At 37.8% G+C, this 19,168-nt stretch overlaps 1 protein-coding gene and 1 long non-coding RNA gene across 15 annotated transcripts in view; both read right to left on the bottom strand.

Moving 5' to 3' along the window:
- The window catches only part of LOC101286051 (1-acyl-sn-glycerol-3-phosphate acyltransferase delta), a 1,414,616-nt gene that overhangs the window by 1,080,824 nt on the left and 314,624 nt on the right, over window positions 1–19,168 (bottom strand). The window lies entirely within an intron of this gene.
- Window positions 10,741–19,168, bottom strand: part of LOC125960624 (uncharacterized) — a 30,182-nt gene continuing 21,754 nt past the window's right edge. Inside the window, exon 3 of the long non-coding RNA XR_007470479.1 lies at window positions 10,741–12,366. This is a non-coding gene — a long non-coding RNA (uncharacterized LOC125960624). The remainder of the gene's footprint in view (window positions 12,367–19,168) is intronic.

Here is a 19,168-nt window from a genome sequence, read left to right as displayed (position 1 = left end):
GTACCCACATCCTGCCTGTGAAGCTCTGAGTTCACTAAAGGGCTCTGCTGACTGGCTACAGGCAGGGCCCCTCAGCGCCTCCTGGGAAAGTCACCCATTACCTTCCATTAGGATTGCCACAGTGTAAGGTATGAGCAGAAAAAGGATTTTAAGGCAATTTGAAAAACAAGCTTGTGTAAAGTAAATGAACCATTTGGATTCCACACAGAGCCTTATACAAGATCTGTTTTCATTCCAGAAAGACATCTGAGGTGGCCAGACCTGCAGATTAACGTGCCTGGGCAGAGGAGCTTAATTCTGAAGTGAACCTGTCGTTCCAATCCAAGCAGGACAAGGTCTGGAAGCTTTAATTTAAACAGAAACCCTGCAGGACTCACTTGTGCATACAGCTGTCAAAACAATTCAATATCCAAAGATAAGAAGAGTATAAGATCCCCACGAGTGTACTGTACTGGAATGCAACATCTTTTTAAATTATGCTGCCGTATTCTGCACTTTATCAGGTACCCTCAATTTTAATATTTCATCTAATAGAATATGTGATTTGGCATTTTGTGTGGTAAACAGTAGAATAAATGCTTATGTAGCTTATTAGGGCAAGTAAATTCAGAACAAAGTATAATGATAACATTATTATATGACATGTCATCAGTTTACAGAAGAAATTTCTCTAAGGAGCACAAAGTTCTGAATACATGAGTACTGGTATTACAAGAGAAAAACAAATATTCATTATTCATTTAGGAAAGGAAAGGTGTACCCTTGTAATAAGTTTAAAACAAGGGTAAGCAAAATAAATCTCAGAGGCAGACAGAATCTTTGTCCTCTGCCTTCTTCTAGGTCAACTCTGCCCCTCACCCACTCCTTCCCACCACACACACCTCTACTCAGACATATGCTTGGACAACATGACCCTCTTCCCATCCTCCCTTTACAACTCACACCTCATTTCACTACCTCGCCTCTTCCTTATATTCTCCTCTCCCTCCCACCACGTCTGCCAGTCACCACATCTGGTCAAGTCTAACTCCTAAACATCTCCTGAGCCTGCCCCTTTCTCTCCACTGCACTGAATGCCTAGGTCATTCCACAGTGATCACAATAACCCCCTAACTGGCCTCCCTGGCTCCACTCTCTCCTTTCATTTTCTCTCAAGTTAATCAGTGGCCAGAGTGATCTCACTGAAGCCTAAGTGTATCACTGTCAACAAGGCTGCCTTACCTGCAAGGCTAGTACCTCTAACCATGGCATAAATAGCCCTTCATGACCTGTTCCCAAGCTTACTGCCTTCTATTCTCTGCTGAATCGTTTGCTCCTGGCATTAAAAACACTTCCAAGTTACCAATCTGCTTTGCACAAAAACACAGGAGATGCAGTGTAGTGCAGTGGTAAGAACAGTAGCTTTGGAGTTAAACATACCCATTCAAATCCTGTCTCTATCACTTGCTAGATGCAAACATTGAGAAATAGACTTCCCTGAGCTTCAGTCCTCTTTATTATAAAATAAGGATGATAAAATCTACCTTGCAGCACTGTTTTCAATTGTCAATAACAGAACACTGTTACCCTCAGTGAATGGGAGGTGTTGCAAGCAGAGATATTTATCACATAAGAAAGTACAGTAGGTGTTTAGGAGTCTGTATCACCAGATCCATGGGAAGTCTGCCTGGGCCACCCTCATAAGCCTCTCAGAGCAGCAGCAACGGCCAAGCATGAGAGCCCAGCAACCAGAATTACCACCATGTTCCCATGAGGAAAACTCCCGTGGATGCAATCAGACGTGTTGGAGCAGTGGGTGAATGATTCTGCCTCCTCCTCCCGTTTCTAGATCAGACTGTTTGTCTCTCTCCACTGCTGAGACTATCTGCATCTTTGACTCCCTGACTTTAAGTCCTACTGCGTCTTTCCTAGGCTTGCTCACTCCACGTCACTCCACTCATTTTGAAAGACAAAGTTTGTTTCTCACCTGCTTTGGAAAGTATTGCCTCATGCTTTTTTGTTTTTTATGTTCTTCTTAAACCTTCTCCTGTACCACCCAACACCCTCATATCAGACAACAATAAATGGCAATTAACCTCCATTTCAACTATATCTCTATAACTATTGTTACCCTCCTCTCTCTCAATAATGTAAAAATTTCTCACAATTTCTTCCATATCCTAATTTTCCCCACCTAATTTCCATTTTTGAGATTAACTGGCAGCTGCCTATTACCTTATACTTCTCCCTCTAAGTGATACTTTTAGTAAGCAATTCACTGCTACCTCCAAAGTGAACTTGCCTGTAATATAATTGCATCCACTTATACACCCATTATAACTATAGTAACTTAAAATCCCATCTGTGGAACAAAAGATGTTTCCACTTATCATGTTTCTATTGTATATAAGCTGTCCTTAAATATCATAAACCACAATACTTGCACAAGAGCCCATCCATGGTAAATGCCCCCATCCGCACCTCTCCTTATATGCCTTAGTTAAAAATGACATGTTTCTAACCAGTAAGCACTCCTGTTCTGATTCTTTTGTTTTTATTAAAGTCAGTAGGGTGGAATGAGCAGCAAGTCTATTAATATTCTATACTGATAATTAATACACAATTCTATTTCCAACAAGACTTTTTTTTTTTTTTTTTTTGTGGTACGTGGGCCTCTCACTGCTGTGGCCTCTCCCGTTGCGGAGCACAGGCTCCGGATGCGCAGGCTCAGCGGCCATGGCTCACGGGCCCAACCGCTCCGCAGCATGTGGGATCTTCCCGGACCGGGGCACGAACCCGTGTCCCCTGCATCGGCAGGCAGACTCCCAACCACTGAGCCACCAGGGAAGCCCAAGACATTCTTAAACTTCGGATATAAACCCAAATTAAACTCACAAGAATAAAAAGAAGTACATCCATTAGCAGAACGTCTTCCTTTTTGCCTGACAACATAGCAGAAACAGAAGACCTATAAGGAGACACATGTGCGGACCTCCTTGGAGCTGCATGTCATGCTTAGGGTCTTACTGGTCAAAAGGTCCTGGATATCTGCTTTCTGAAAAAGTAGCAATATTTTGAAGATTTTAACTGAATTTAATTTTTAGAATTAAACTGAGTTTTTATTTCATCCTATAATTAGTAATGTATTCCCCCACCTTAGAGTTATGAGGTTAAATGATAAACAAGCACCCACTGATGCTAAGGATTGACTATCAACACCAGCAAAAACAAACAAATCCTTAAAGTCAGGTAAACTAATATCAATCTCATAAAAGGATAGCTGTTAATCTGAAATATGAATCCAATTATATACATTTCCTGAAGAAACAGTTAATAATGAAATTTGCGGAAACATAATGAGGGCAGTAAATATTTGTTACATGCTGAATTTCTTAAAACTACCCTGCATGGTAGTTATTACTTTTTTTCATTTTACAGATGAGAACAATGAGGTTCAGAGAGGACAAATGACCTGCTTAGGAAAGTAGAGCAGGTATCGGAAACAGGATTACAAAACTGAATAGCTGAGAAGTCTTTATTTCCCACTAAAACACCCTCACCTCCCCTTGTTCCCACTACTTTGGCTCCAGCATTATTATCAAGGAATCCAGTTTAAATCATAGTTAGGTTACAAATATTTCTGCATATGGTATTTTTCCCCTCTGTCATGGGATTTAGTCCTCTCAGTCTATCCCATTTCTGTAATGAGAAAGCACAGCATCATGTTAATTGTCTGCAAAATGATTGAAAATGCCACAGAGATGCTTATGGAATTCACATGCAAGTGAAATATGATTACCTCTATATTCCCTTCTGGAACTGAGTAGTAAGCTAAATTTTTTTTTTTTTTTTTTGCGGTACGCGGGCCTCTCACTGCTGTGGCCTCTCCCGTTGCGGAGCACAGGCTCCAGACGCGCAGGCTCAGCGGCCATGGCTCATGGGCCCAGCCGCTCCGCGGCATGTGGGATCTTCCTGGACCGGGGCACGAACCCGTGTCCCCTGCATCGGCAGGCGGACTCTCAACCACTGTGCCACCAGGGAAGCCCAGTAAGCTAAATTTTTAACCTTCAATGCAACACATTTTAAACCTTCAAGTGGCAAAACATTTGTACACCACTTCTCTGAGGTTATAGAAACACGCCAGTTATCTGCAACTCAACTATGCCCTGCACTTTATACAGCCAAAAAGAGAACCATTTAACAACTTTTATATTAGCTAGTAATTCCAGTAATAAAAGAGGAAGACAATCATACATAAACAGAAGTGCAAAAAAAATTGTTGCTTATTAGTAATAATCAAACTGATAATATTAATGGCTTATAGAGCGAATTGCAGTAACCTTTAACTGCACACTTCGATAAGCTCTTTATCCTGAGAAGAACATCTGTTCGATCTAACTTATCCCAAGTATCAAATGTGACACACAGTGTTTAAATAACTCTACTGTACACTTTTTCAGCAGGTTCTTCCCCCATTTCTCATCTTCACAAGACTGACTATAGGCACCAGCCTTCTCATGCTCTTTACGAGCTTCATGCAGACATGATGGGGAGGTAGGGAAGCTTATTACTTGCTTTCTCGCAGGAGTCCCATCCCTGCCTTTCTGTCTTTCATAGATTGATTTGGGAAAATGTATCTTGTTTTCTGAACAGAAGGAATTATTTTTAACCTTTTAAAAACACATTTGAATTTTATTAAATTTTTTCTCACTAAAAAAATAAGCTTCAGATTCAAAGTTTCTCAAAAACTACCTTAACATTTTATATAGATAAAAATAAGTAAAAAAGAAATAGTTCCCTGTGTCCTATTGAAAATGACATCCTCCATATAAACCTTGGGAAAAGCAATTTCTGTGAATTATTACTTTAATCCACCAATCACATTTTGATTTTAAAAATGTGCCCAAAAAGATGCAGTATACATATCAATATTAGGTAACTATTTCCTGATGACTCTCAAGCATTAAATATTTGCATGAATTACATAAATTAAACCTCAGTTTTGTTTTGTTTTTTAAACTCTACAGGTTTTTTTTTTTAATCTGCAAATGTTACATGAACTGAATATTTTCACCTAATGTTATACAGTCTCTGCTCCTGCCACAAAATGAAAACACCAGAAACTTCACTAGTGCTTTTGAGAAGTGGGTTCTCTTACTGTTAATTCCTCTGGCACATCTCCTTCACCTCTTAAGACTGGACTAGGTGTCCTCTGTGCTTCTAAAACATTTTGTATCTATTGCTATCCTGGCACCCATGATACCGTTCTAACCCTTCCGTGCCTGGCCTACGTTCCTCCCCAGTCTGCTTGGCAATTGTATGTGTGTGTGTGTGGGTGTGTGTGTGTGTCTGTGCATGCAAGAGAGAGAGAGGGAAAGGAAGAAAGTTTGGTAAGTTGTATTGATATTCCAGTCAAATTCTACAGTTTTAAATTTAATCTAAACCTTTTTTGTGGGATAACTCTGCTATTTAGCAGACATATACTAGATGAAATTACCCTCAAATAAATATAGAATATGTAAATATAGTACTATTATATTTAATTATTTCCCCCAGGCAGAAGTCATGATTTTCTAAATGATGTAAACACCTTTTACTCTGTGTCCAGGATTGAGAATGCAACTAACAAGTCCATTTGAGCATGCATACCCAGAATAGATTTGTTTGTCTATTTATTGGTAATTTACACACAGGTATTACTACACTGGTACACACATTATAAAATATGTACAAAAAGAGTTTTAAAGGGATGATGTGAGTGAAATAAAAGAACCATTAAAAAATTCTTGTCGCATAAAGAGCAACAAGAATTGAAAATCCAGGAATCCTGAGCAAGAAAAATAAACAAAAACTTTGTTATGTAATTATTTCCCCAACCTAGTGTTTACTTGAAGGTTGTGATCATTTTTTATGCTGAGGGTTATTGTTCTGAATGAAAGATTTCTTTTTTTTCCTTAATGATATTTCTTGAGCTCAGTTTATAAACACAAATCCTCTAACTTTATTAAGATTTTATAAATGTTATTGTGATTCATACAGAGAAACTGAGACACAACAGTATTTTCTCCTATTGATAGAGGTAAGAAGAAAATAAAATTAATGATCTAACGTTCCTATAACTTACCCCCAACACACACACACACACACACACACACACACACACACACACACACAAACGTACCATTTCTATATGTCTTCAAATAGTCCCTAAGATTATGAGCCAAAGTGTACACCTCAAAGCCCAAGCATGAACTGAAGACTTAAAAGTTAAACAATAGAACGTTTTACCATGAAAGCTCTGAAATTGCATTCGAAATATTTTTGAGATGTTGCTTCTTAATTGAATTGCCAGTAAGAGCATAGAAGAATGACTCAGGTATAAATCTGCATGGGAGGAAAAGTGATTAATCAAGACTGGCCCTTGACTTAGTAGATGCATTCATTCATTACTCCAACAAGTCCTGACTCTGGGCCACTCCATGCTAGACTTTCTTCCAGTAGCAGGGACACGGCAGTGAATATGACAGACAAGCCCCCGTAAAACATTCAGTCCAGAGTGGGGGAGACAAAGTTACCAGCACAAGAGTATTATTTTATATTCTATTCTCTGTATAGCAGAGAATTTAGGTAGATCTGTGTAATCAACAGTGGCTAGGGTGCTTAATTCTAGAATTAAGATGTCTTTGAGCTGGCCCAGGGGAATACAGCAGTGATGTGCTAGGTTTTGGTGTGATGGGAGCAAAGGAGAGGGGTGCAGGCAGTGACTCCGAGGAGGCCAGGCTAGATCCAGGCTCCTGGATGAGGCACCCCAGGAAAACACCAGACAGCCTACCTCTCCAGCCCCTGCTGTTCAAGTCAGGTTCGCAAGACCCCAGTACCAGGAAAGCTGCCATAGTCATTTTTAGTTTCTATCACAAGTGACAATTATGAATCCCCAGCAACGGCTCTATGATGATGGAAAAGGCTGGAGGGCCCAGTAAGAAAATGAAAGGTGAATCCTGGACTTCACCTTGCACACAGCAAGGTTTAGAGCAGCTGCTCTGAGCCTGTCCCTAGAAACTTTGACTCTCAGTCCAAAGCAGGGGGTCAACTGCATAAGCTAGATATTATTATTCAACATCTACATATTAGGAGACAGAACTTCAGAGATGATAAGTAACTTGTCCAATGTTACCCTGTTAATCAGTGGTAAAGCAGGAATTCCCACATAGGCCTACCTAATTCCAAAGCTTTTCTCGCTCCTCAATACAAAACTAAACAACTTAATTTTCTGAACTTCCTACACAGTTCTTTGTGCTAGGACAGCAGCCCATGCATGGCTTCATAGCAGTATTCCTTTACACTGGAATTCGGCCTTTTTTCGTCTTATATTTCTCCAGTCTCATGAGAGCCTCTCATTTACCACGGAAAGCCACATCCCTGCCAAAGTCTTATGACAAGTTAAAGAGGCATAGCCATTACCCAGGATAACGACAGTCAGAGAATTACCATCATTTCTTTTACTGACTTTTTTTGCCAAAGTTCTGGTGAAAGAATCAGATGAAACTACATGCTGTGGACCCGAATTGTTGGGCTGATGGTGCTTTTCTGCAGTGGGTTCTCTCCATAAGATTCCCTTTGTGGGCCAGTTTCAGGAGGGAAATGTAGAACTTACAGGACTGAGCCTCTGTTGGTTGAAAGAAATACCAGTGCTCCAAGGAAATATTGATTGTGCCAGCTTCTTTACTACAAAAGTATACTGGCAGTGTTATGTAATCAAGAAGTCAATACAAGTATTCTTCTTTTCTTTCCTTTTCTCTCTTTTTTTAAGGACCATTTTGTTAGATGACATTCTAATTCAATGTAGGCCCAAGGTAGGACTATATTTATCTGTTTTTCTTAGCTTTGTGTTCAGAACCTACTACTGCTTTGCAAGTAGAGCAATACTATCATTAATCTAATAATTTTGGGTTAATTCAAGATCTGGATAATAGGAAGCAGACCTAATCTCATAAATGTGTGTTTCCCATACATGCTAGAAACGTCTTTAATCTCATAAGATCCTGTATCACCTGTAGGAAAGAGTCCAATTCTGACTCCAAAATCTTAATAATTACTCTCTGTGCTTTGATAATTGCTTTCTTAAAAATTAAATCTGTCACTTCAAATAGTGAAAAAAAATAGCAAAAATCTGCTTGTACCTAAATTTCTTAAATCTCATTTACATTTGTCCTTCTAAATGTTCTGACCTTTTCTAATGCAGATGTCAAATGCACTGCTAGGGTATACTAACTATCAGCTTAGCATTTTCTGACTGTGCATGAAAACAATTCTTCAGAGTAAAATTAAATGCTGTTTTTATGATAGAGATGTATAAAAGAGTACAGTACAATGTACACAATTCTATGAAAAACTGAAGTTAAACAAGTAACTTTTGAGGAAGAAGAAATAAGACAGCATAGATTATTCTCAAAATAAGTCAAATACCTGATAGCACCACAGGCATCTCCTCTTAATTCTAAATATAGAATTTATTCATTCCCTTTAAAAAAATGTCATTAGAATTCCAAGGATATTTTGGTAAAACCTCACTAACTCATGTAAAAATTGTTTTATATGGGCATAGATGTGGAACAAAAAGAGTTTAAATAGTTATTTCAAGTGGCTTTAGAAAATCTGCAACATAAGCTCATCCTGGAAGATAATTTTCTTACTATGTATACAGCCAGGCTGCAACAGGTTCCATTCATATAGTGCTCCCAGCAGCCTTCCTGGAAATATGTAATAGACCAAGTTTCCTGTTTTTTTTACCTACTTGTAAAAAGTCTTAAGTTAGTGCTAAGCTAAGATTAGTACATCGTTTTTAAAAGGCCAATACATTACCTTTCTCCTGGAAATAAATATTGAAAACTCTAGAATTTAAATAGTCCGCTAGGCTAGGACACTATGGGTTTTAGGTATTCTGTTTATCTTTACAATATTGTTCTATGCGTTTTAACATCTTTCACTTTTCTTAATGCTGCCATTTCATGATGCTGTGTTTTGGATGCTATTGATTAATACATGAATTTCTCTGCTGTATGATCTCTTTTCATTGAAGATCCAATAGAATAAAAGTAATATGCCTAACATCTGTTACCACAAATGCTTTCTTGCATTTGCTGTTTGCATTTTCATGGGCCACAGTTTCTTCTCTATGTCTAGTTATTGCTGGTATTCACAGATAACAGTGTCTGCTCAGGCCAGCGTGCCTTACAATCTGGTCCTCGCTGAGACCATACACAGCCTTTCCAGTAGCTTAAAGAAGGCCCTTCTAATTTCAGCAGTTTGGGGTTCTTTCCATTTTTGTTCATCTCAGGTAATCACCACATCTCTGTATACTGTAATCTATTACAAGCAGGTGTAGCAATTCTTCGGCTCCAACTTTCCTGCCTTTGATGACTACGTTATAGCTGATTGCATGTCTTATATTAAACTTTCTCTCATTCACGTCTAGTCTAGTGGAGACATGGTCCTGTTCTAGCAAGATCATATACTGTTACACATTGCACTATAACTTATACTACCTTTATGGGCAAACCACACAAATTGTTGATGCCAGTAAAGCACACAGATTTAGCAAGTCCAACATTTGCAGTCATGTGATAGGGTGGATACAGCCACTATTTCTAAATCTTTAGCTTGGTCTAACACCTAAAGCTACATTGATGTACCTCTAAGCTACTCTAAGCTCCTTGCAATACTTTGCTATGTATTTTAGACTCAGTCCATCGTTGCCAAAATAGAAGAATTCTGAGGAAAATCTGCTCTGTATTTCTATTACCTGTAAAGTTATTTGTACTTAAGAATACACTTTTGAAGAGGGTTAAACATACCAACATGATGTTGGGCTTCAAAGGTCAGGATCATATCTGACCCAGACTTACTGCTGAGCTTTCTCCGACTCTGCATGTGATCCAGAATCTTAAACACTTTTAGAGTAAAAGCTCCAACATGCAACAATTCCAAGAATGTGACTCAGGCTCTGATTGTGTATTTCACATTATCCTTCTTTCACTCAAGCTGGCTCCAGCCTCCAGGAGCTTATTCTAGCAGGATCACGTGCTACCACTTAAGGTAAACTAGACAACACATCGATGCTAGGTGGGGCTAGGAGATTTTTAGAGGAAAGATATTCTAGGCTTTATATTAAATCTATAAATAGGAATCCATCAACAAGACAATAAAGATGAACTTTTACACACACAATCTTATTTAATCCTACATGATACTATCAACTTCTCAGCCCACTAAACTGGAAATGTCATAATGTAGAATCTAGACAATCTCTGTGAAATTCTAAGACTACCAAGAGGCATTCAACATGGCATTGTGGTAAGAATAAGTAACAGGGTTTTTATCTAGCAAATTTATTTTGCTATTGAAAATTGTTTTATAACACCAGGAACACCATAAAAGTCATATTTTTTTTCTGAAACCAGTTAATAATCAACTTTACTGCTACTTAGAAAAATTTAAGTAGCAGTAATTTAAAAATTTAAAAACCCCATTAAAGGTATCCTATTAGAAAAGTTTAATATACTGTTAACTTAGATTTTAAAATATTAGTTGCTCACTAAATCATATATATTTTCAGCTATGATTATATGGTAATTTTGATACTAATACATATCTAAACAGATATAAAACAAAGTTTACCTGGAAGCCTCTTAAAATTTTTCTATATAGTCAATATAGTGTTGAAAGGTATATTTTTATGCTTACTTCTTAGCAAAATCACTACATATTTTCAAAAGTTTCTATTATATTTTGTTTTCCTTCATTGTAGTAACTTTTAAAAAATTTTTGTATTGCTTTATGGAAGTACAATTGATTTACAATGTTTCAGGTGTACAGCAAAATTATTCAGTCATATATATAATACATATGTACATAGATATATCAGATTATTTTCCATTACAGGTTATTACAAGATATTAAATATAATTCCCTGTGTTTTACGGTAGGTCCTTGTATATCTATTTTATATATAGTAGTGTGTATATGTTAATAACAAATTCCAAATTTATCCCTCCTCCCCTTTCTCCTTTGGTAAACATAAGTTTATTTTCTATGTTTGTGAGTCTATTTCTGTTTTGTAAATAAGTTCATTTGTATCGTTTCTTTTTTAGATTCCACATATATGTGATATCATATGATATTTGCCTTTCTGTCTGACTTACTTCACTTAGTATGATAATCTCTAGGTGCATCCATGTAGCTGCAAATGGCATTATTTCATTCTTTTTTATGGCTTAGTAACATATATATATACACACACTACATCTTCTTTATCTATTCATCTGCTGATGGACATTTAGGTTGCTTCCTTGTCTTGGCTATTGTAAACAGGGTTGCGATGAACACTGGGGTGCATGTATCTTTTCGAGTTAGAGTTTTGTCCAGATACACTGTAGTAACTTGAAGTCATGCTTAAGTATCCTATTATTCCATATTATTTTTAAAAATCTATGTATTTGTGGAATAATTCCTTGAAGCATAATGATGAGAATACACTTGTTCATGAATCTTTTTCTTTTTTTTTCTCATTTTAGGGCTATAACCATTATGTAGTTCATATGAGTATGTGCAAATAAAAAATGTTCTCTCTTACTTTAGGGAGTTACATTCAAAGTGAGATAGATTAAAGACCTAAATGAAAGGCCAGACACTCTTAGAGGAAAACATAGGAAGAACACTCTATGACATAAATCACAGCAAGATCCCTTTTGAACCACCTCCTAGAGAAATGGAAATAAAAATAAACAAATGGGACCTAATGAAACTTAGAAGCTTTTGCATAGCAAAGGAAACCATAAACAAGACCAAAAGACAACCCTCAGAATGGGAGAAAATATTTACAAATGAAGCAACTGACAAAGGATTAATCTCCAAAATATACAAGCAGCTCATGTCATGCAGCTCAATATCAAAAAAACAAACAACTGAATCCAAAACTGGGCAGAAGACCTAAATAGACATTTCTCCAAAGAAGATATACAGATTGCCAACAAACACATGAAAGGATGCTCAACTTCACTAATCACTAGAGAAATGCCAATAAGAAGTCCAATGAGGTTATCACCTTACACCAGTCAGAATGGCCATCATCAAAAACTCTACAAACAATAAATGCTGGAGAGGGTGTGGAGAGAAGGGAAGCCTCTTGCACTGTTGGTGGGAATGTAAATTGATACAGCCACTATGGAGAACAGTATGGATGTTCCTTAAAAAACTACAAATAGAACTACCATATGACCCAGCAATCCCACTCCTGGGCATATACCCTGAGAAAACCATAATTCAAAGAGTCATGTACCAAAATGTTCATTGCAGCTCTATTTACAATAGCCAGGACATGGAAGCAACCTAAGTGTCCATCAACAGATGAATGGATAAAGAAGATGTGGCACATATATACAATGGAATATTACTCAGCCATAAAAAGAAACGAAATTGAGTTATCTGTAGTGAGGTGGATGGACCTAGAGTCTGTCATACAGAGTGAAGTAAGTCAGAAAGAGAAAAACAAACACCGTATGCTAACACATATATATGGAATCTAAGAAAAAAAATGTCATGAAGAACCTAGGGGTAAGATGGGAATAAAGACACAAACCTACTAGAGCATGGACTTGAGGATATGGGGAGGGGGAAGGGTAAGCTGTGACAAAGTAAGAGAGTGGCATGGACATATATACACTACTAAATGTAAAATAGATAGCTAGTGGGAAGCAGCCGCATAGCACAGGGAGATCAGCTCTGTGCTTTGTGACCACCTAGAGGGGTGGGATAGGGAGGGTGGGAGACGCAAGAGGGAAGAGATATGGGAACACATGTATATGTATAACTTATTCACTTTGTTATAAAGCAGAAACTAACACACCATTGTCAAGAAATTATACTCCAATAAAGATGTTAAAAAAAAAAAAAAAAGATGTGGCACATATATACAATGGAATATTACTCAGCCATAAAAAGAAACGAAATTGAGTTGTTTGTAGTGAGGTGGATGGACCTAGAGTCTGTCATACAGACTGAAGTAAGTCAGAAAGAGAAAAACAAATACTATATGCTAACACATATATAAGGAATCTAAAAAAAAAAAAAAAAAAAGCGGTTCTGATGAACCTAGGAGAAGGACAGGAATAAAGATGCAGATGTAGAGAATGGACTTGAGGACACGGCGGGGGGGAAGGGTAAGCTGGGACGAAGTGAGAGAATAGCATTGACATATATACACTACCAAATGTAAAATAGATAGCTAGTGGCAAGCAGCTGCATAGCACAGGGAGATCAGCTCGGTGCCTTGTGACCACCTAGAGGGGTGGGATAGGGTGGGTGGGAGGGAGACGCAAGAGGGAGGGGATATGGGGATATATGTATACGGATAGCTGATTCACTTTGTTATACAGCAGAAACTAACACAACACTGAAAAGCAATTACACTCCAATAAAGATGTTTAAAAAAAAAATAGTGAGATAGAGATTATCTTCCTCTTAGAAAGTTCCTGCCCAAAAATGAATAAGTAAGTCTCATGAGCTGAGTGTGATACAGAAATATGTGCTCCTCTAACTTATCCTTATCATGGAGGAACCACAAGCTGAAACATTTTTAAAGTTTACTGAGTACTCAGTGGAATTGTAACAGATTTGCAATTGTGACTAGATAGTCACTAGTCCAAGACAGTCTATACCGCTGCAATCTGTGTAATAATGACTTTTTTTCTTCTTAAAAGTATAATTTGCGATACTCAAAATAAGCCATCATAGTGCCATTGTAGATAACGGGTTTCTCAGTAGAAATGATGGCATTTGTGATATATCCCAAAACCTTATCTCATGAAGTCCCAGTGAAATATATATTCATTTTGCTTTCACAAAAGAAACACATTTCACTTTCACAAAATTAACTTACTGAAAACTCTCCAATGTGGTGTAAATTTTATAAGCAAGAAATAAAACCAATGACTTAATGAACAGAAAAGTAGACTATAGATGTGACTATGGTTATGATAAAACACTTTTAAGTGATTTATATGTTTGAAGTTTAATAAAAAGCATTTGCATCCCATTTTCCTGGGTAACTGATTGGACACCATATGCTATATATGGGGCCCAGTAATACATGAACGAATGTCAGTGGTTGCTCTATTTAGTTGACTTAATGTCTGTTTGCAGTGGAAAGTTAACAAAGTATCAGAATTTGAGTGCTGAACCTTCATTTAATAGATGTGCATCTCCATCAGCTCACCTATGTAATTTCATGATTGTAGAAACTGTCTTGCCAGGAATCATCCAAAAGTTATCTGTGATAGCCAGCCTTCAAGACGGTCCTCAATGAAGCACACCTCCTGGTATTCACTCCGTTTTATAATCCCCTCTCACACCGAATTATGGCTGGCCCTATGTGAGAATTATATGGCAGCAGTAACAGTGTGTGTGACTTCTGAAGTTAGATCATAAAAATCAATGCAGCTTCCCTTTTGGCATCTTGGATAGCTCACTCTGGGAGAAGCCAGCCACTGTGCCACAAGGACACTCAAAGAGTCCTGTGGAGAGTCCCAAATACAGAGGAACTGAGGCCCTGTGCCAACAGCCCATACCAACTTACCAGTCACATGATTAAACCATGCAGGAAGAGAATCTTCCAGCCTCAGTCAAGCCTTTAGCTCACTGCAGCCCACTAACATCTGTTGTGTCATGAAATACCCAAATCAAGATCTGCCCAACAATCCTTCCAAAATTCCTACAGCACAGAAACCGAAAGATAATACATAACTACTATTTTAAGCCATACATTTGGAATAACTTGTTGTACAGTCATAGTAACTGGTACAAACCTCAAAGTTACCATGAAATTTCCCTTTATTTGCTCATCTTTGTATATGGGGCAATGATGGAAGTTTGTGCAGCAGGTGTTCACTATCACCTGGGGCTGTTGTGAGGTAGGGCAGGTGAGATTTCATGCTGCATATGCTTAGGTACATTCTCCTCACATCGGATCTGTCTAGCCACGCATACACATTAGAAAACAATAATTTAAGATCTGAGCTATTAACATTTTCTCAGCATTATCCAGTTTAATGTCTGTCTTCCTCACTAGACTATAAGTTTTACTACTCAGGCACTGTGGTGTATCTTTTGCAACAAGAACCATACCTGGCATACAGTAAGTGCTCAATAAATGTTGAACAAATGAATAAGTGGTTTATATATTTATAATTAAATAGAGACAATGTTAATCACATCATTAGTTGAAGCCATATGAGTTTGGGGAAAGACCTTGACTTCAGCCATGAGTTCACAATGCAAAGTTTTTCTTTACATTTCCAGGCAGTTCTCAGACTGTTATTGGGCTATTTTGTTTGTAAATGTACTGAACTGGTGGATGGTGGAGAAATTTAGGAAAGTTTCTCTCTAGATATACAGTCAGCTGGAAGACCAGTTAGAAGGGGTTTCAGGGTATTAGGATATTATTATGGTCTCCGAACTAGAGGTACAGTCATCACTGGTGGTGCCTTACCCTCCTCTCCCACAAGGCACACAGAATTTTGAACTTGCTAGTGCCTTTTTGTCAGGCAGGACATGTCAGCAGTTCTGGCCAACAAGATAGGAGTGGAAACAGCAGGTGCTACTTCCTGCTTAGAGCATGAGATGCCAGTGCCAGAGCCTCCAGAGTTCCAGTCTCCCTGCCTAGGAGACTGAGGAAACACGTCGAGGCGGAGTCTCTGTCGGTCTCGGTCTCTGAGTGACCACAGCAAGCAGACCCACGTCAGACTTGTAGCCTGTGTGAGAAGTGGGCTTTATGTATTTATTTATTGTGTGAAGTCACTGGGAACACTGGAATATTTATATATTACGTCAATATTATTGTCTGTCCTGACTGATATAAAAATCACACTGTGCAATCTAGATAATAATCATCATCATCACCCCTTCTCCCTCCCAAAATACACATACACCATATACATATATCTACATATATAATACATATACACCTACAAGCATATATGTCTATATGTATATACAGAAACACACACATATGAGCAAGAGGCAATCATATTTAGTGTGCTTTTATCTGCCCCAAATTCTTCCTTCCTTTGGTAAGAACAGCTTCACAGGCTTCAGAGAAATCAAAGTTCTACTACATTTTTTTTTTTTTTTTTTTTTGCGGTACGTGGGCCTCTCACTGTTGTGGCCTCTCCCGTTGTGGAGCACAGGCTCAGGACGCGCAGGCTCAGCTGCCATGGCTCACGGGCCCAGCCGCTCCGCAGCATGTGGGATCTTCCCGGACCAGGGCACGAACCCGTGTCCCCTGCATCGGCAGGCGGACTCCCAACCACTGTGCCACCAGGGAAGCCCGGACAGTTCTACTACATTTAAGCTAGGTGGCTCAACTGGGGTTAAAGTAATCCTTACACACATACACACACACCACACACACATACACACACCACACACACATACACACACTCTAGATGAAGGGTTTGTCTAGGGTTGGTCAATCCACATTACAACTCAGTGGTCAGAGTGGTGTTTAAGAACTGGTATATAATCTAAGAGAGTCCCATGAGAGTGATTCCTAAGACTTTTGGTGGAACTATTAAGAAAGTCACTCTCTTTCCATTAGGCTTGCTAAGCTGGTAGAATGTGAGCCTGAAGCTTATGGTGGCCTTTCTGGCACCATGCAGATGCAGCCTCCTTAACAAAGTAAACTCAGAAAGAATTTCGTAGAGGTTGTTGAATAATTCAGTGAATTGTCTTCATTTAGTAATTGTTCAAAAAGGTAAGGAAAAGCAGCAAACTCAGAAAGATCAAGGGACAGATTCAAGATGTCTGAATCTAGTTTGAACACTTGGATTGAGTCATGTCTGAGGCCAAAGTTAACATCAGTAATTCTCAAATATTTGATCCAACAAATTCCCTTTTTGCTTAAGCCAGTTTGAGTTGGATTTCTGCTTCTTGCAATTTAAAGAGCTCTGGCTAATATACTCTGTGTGCATATAGCTGTATTGGGTATTTTCAGGTAGATGGAAATGAATAAGCAAAAGACAAGTAAACATAACATGGTCCTTGCTTCTGGGAATTTAAGTTTTGATTAAAGAGATAAGCTCTCATATAGAAAAATCCAAAGACTTCAGTCTACGATATTTTCCTATTGTTGTTAAGGAGGTCTAGAAAAGCTACTGACTTCCTGCTAGTATTTGGATCTTATCACTGACACTCCATCTTGGTGAACCCTGTCCCTAACTTTTATTAAGGCAGAAAAGTAAACTCAGCAGTTGACAAGTAAAATTTTTTCTCAAATTTGAGGAAAACAAAGAATGATTCAACATGAATCAATTTACTATAAAAGTTACATTTAATGCCTAACTGCGTAAATACTTTAAAAATAAAGGTCCCAGACTGCTAAGTAATACAAATGTGAAAAGCATATAAATGGTTTCTAGTACAGTTTCCTAACATATGATTCACCATGGTTTTTTGTTTTTTTTTTCCCTCCATGTGATTAAAGCTTCATAACATTGACTTCATTTTTCCAAATTTATTCTCAGATGGTAAGTAGTTATAGTGATTTAAAAAACATACCGATATATATTTTGTTATTAGAATTAAGATAGCATCAAACAGATCTTTTAACTTCATAAGGATGTTTTTTTCCTTGGTGTTCAGAGAAACCAATACGTAGATCTGTTTTTCTCTATCCACTAAACCAACCTAGCCTCTGATTATGTTAAATAATGAGGTAAATGTCTTTGTTCTGCCTGCTCTAACTAGTCCTTACTTATTTCTTCAGATGTTCTATTTAGGTGGGCTATTCCCTAGTGACATTTTTTTTTTTAAAAATCAAATAATTCATTGCACATAACTAAAAATAAATTAAAGAGACAATATGATTTTCTATTTAGGCAAAATACATTTCTTCTGGCAACATAAACATGATTACCAGGAGGTAGCATGAAAAATGTGACAATAAAAATTCTCTAAGGGAACTTCTGTGGACAAGAGGGTATAAAACAGCATTTGCCCTCTCCAAGAAACCATCCTAAAACGAACCAGGAGGAAGGGGAAACTAAACACAAGCAATTTGTTCTCATTTTGTTTGTGAAACTCAGGGGCAGTTAAATCTCCAGCCTCCGAAATGAATGTAAAGGCCACAAAGCAGTAGGAATCAGGAAGGAGCCATGTAGAGGGAGTTAAAAATATTGCGAGAGATCTCCCCAGAAGTAAGGAAAACACTGGAGTCAAAACCAGGAACAAGGTTAAAACCACAAGTGGCCCAGCCTCCCTGTACCTGGTTTCGTTTAGGCAAACAGAGAAGACAGGTGTAAATTAATAATCACACATAGAGGCCATTATAGAAAGAAGCAAAACAAGTTTAAATTTTTTAGGAAGAAAAGAAATAAAAGAAGACTTGATTCTGCATATTGAGAAGATACCTTGTAATCAAGGGAAAATGACCTAGAATCCTCAACAACAAAATATATCCTAATAAAATGATTGGATTCCAGAGCTAAAGGAGAATCTCTGGGGCAGCCAAGCAGACAGATCAAGTCACTTATATGGGGAAATAAATCATACTGACCTCTGACTTCTCCACATCAACATGCAGTGTCAAAAATCTACTAGCATGACATCAATAAGAACCTGGAGGAAAGAGTGATCCAAGAACTTTTTACTGAAACTGGCCTTCAGTTAAAAAGGTAGCACAGTGTTATATGTAGACCCCATGAAATGTTCCTGAAGAAAATGACAGAGAAAAAACTTCTACCTAAGAGACTATTGGGAAAACAATGGCAAAAGGACTAAGGGTAAGAAACGAAGATATTTAATGACAGAACTAATAGTAAAATGATTGTGGATATTAGAGAAACCGGAAGCATTTAATATATTTTGTCCCGACAATGTAAAATGGTATTATTTCTTTAAAATAGGAGGCGAAAGAGGGGACGTGGTTGAGCAGCAGGGGAAGCACATTTCTAACTAAAAGGGAAAACCTCCTTTCCCAAGTACTTATGAAAGAGACACATATGAGGTCATAATAAAAAATCAATGAATTTCAAAGATGGAAATACTATTACAACATTTTCTGATCACAACGCATTGCACCCAGAAATTGATATAACAAAAATAACCTACAGGCTCTTACTTTTAAATTATTCTTTTA

The sequence above is a fragment of the Orcinus orca genome, chromosome 12 (assembly GCF_937001465.1).
Source record: "Orcinus orca chromosome 12, mOrcOrc1.1, whole genome shotgun sequence".
In the NCBI taxonomy this organism is placed as follows: Eukaryota; Metazoa; Chordata; class Mammalia; order Artiodactyla; family Delphinidae; genus Orcinus; species Orcinus orca.
This window is presented reverse-complemented; position numbering and strand designations above follow the sequence as displayed.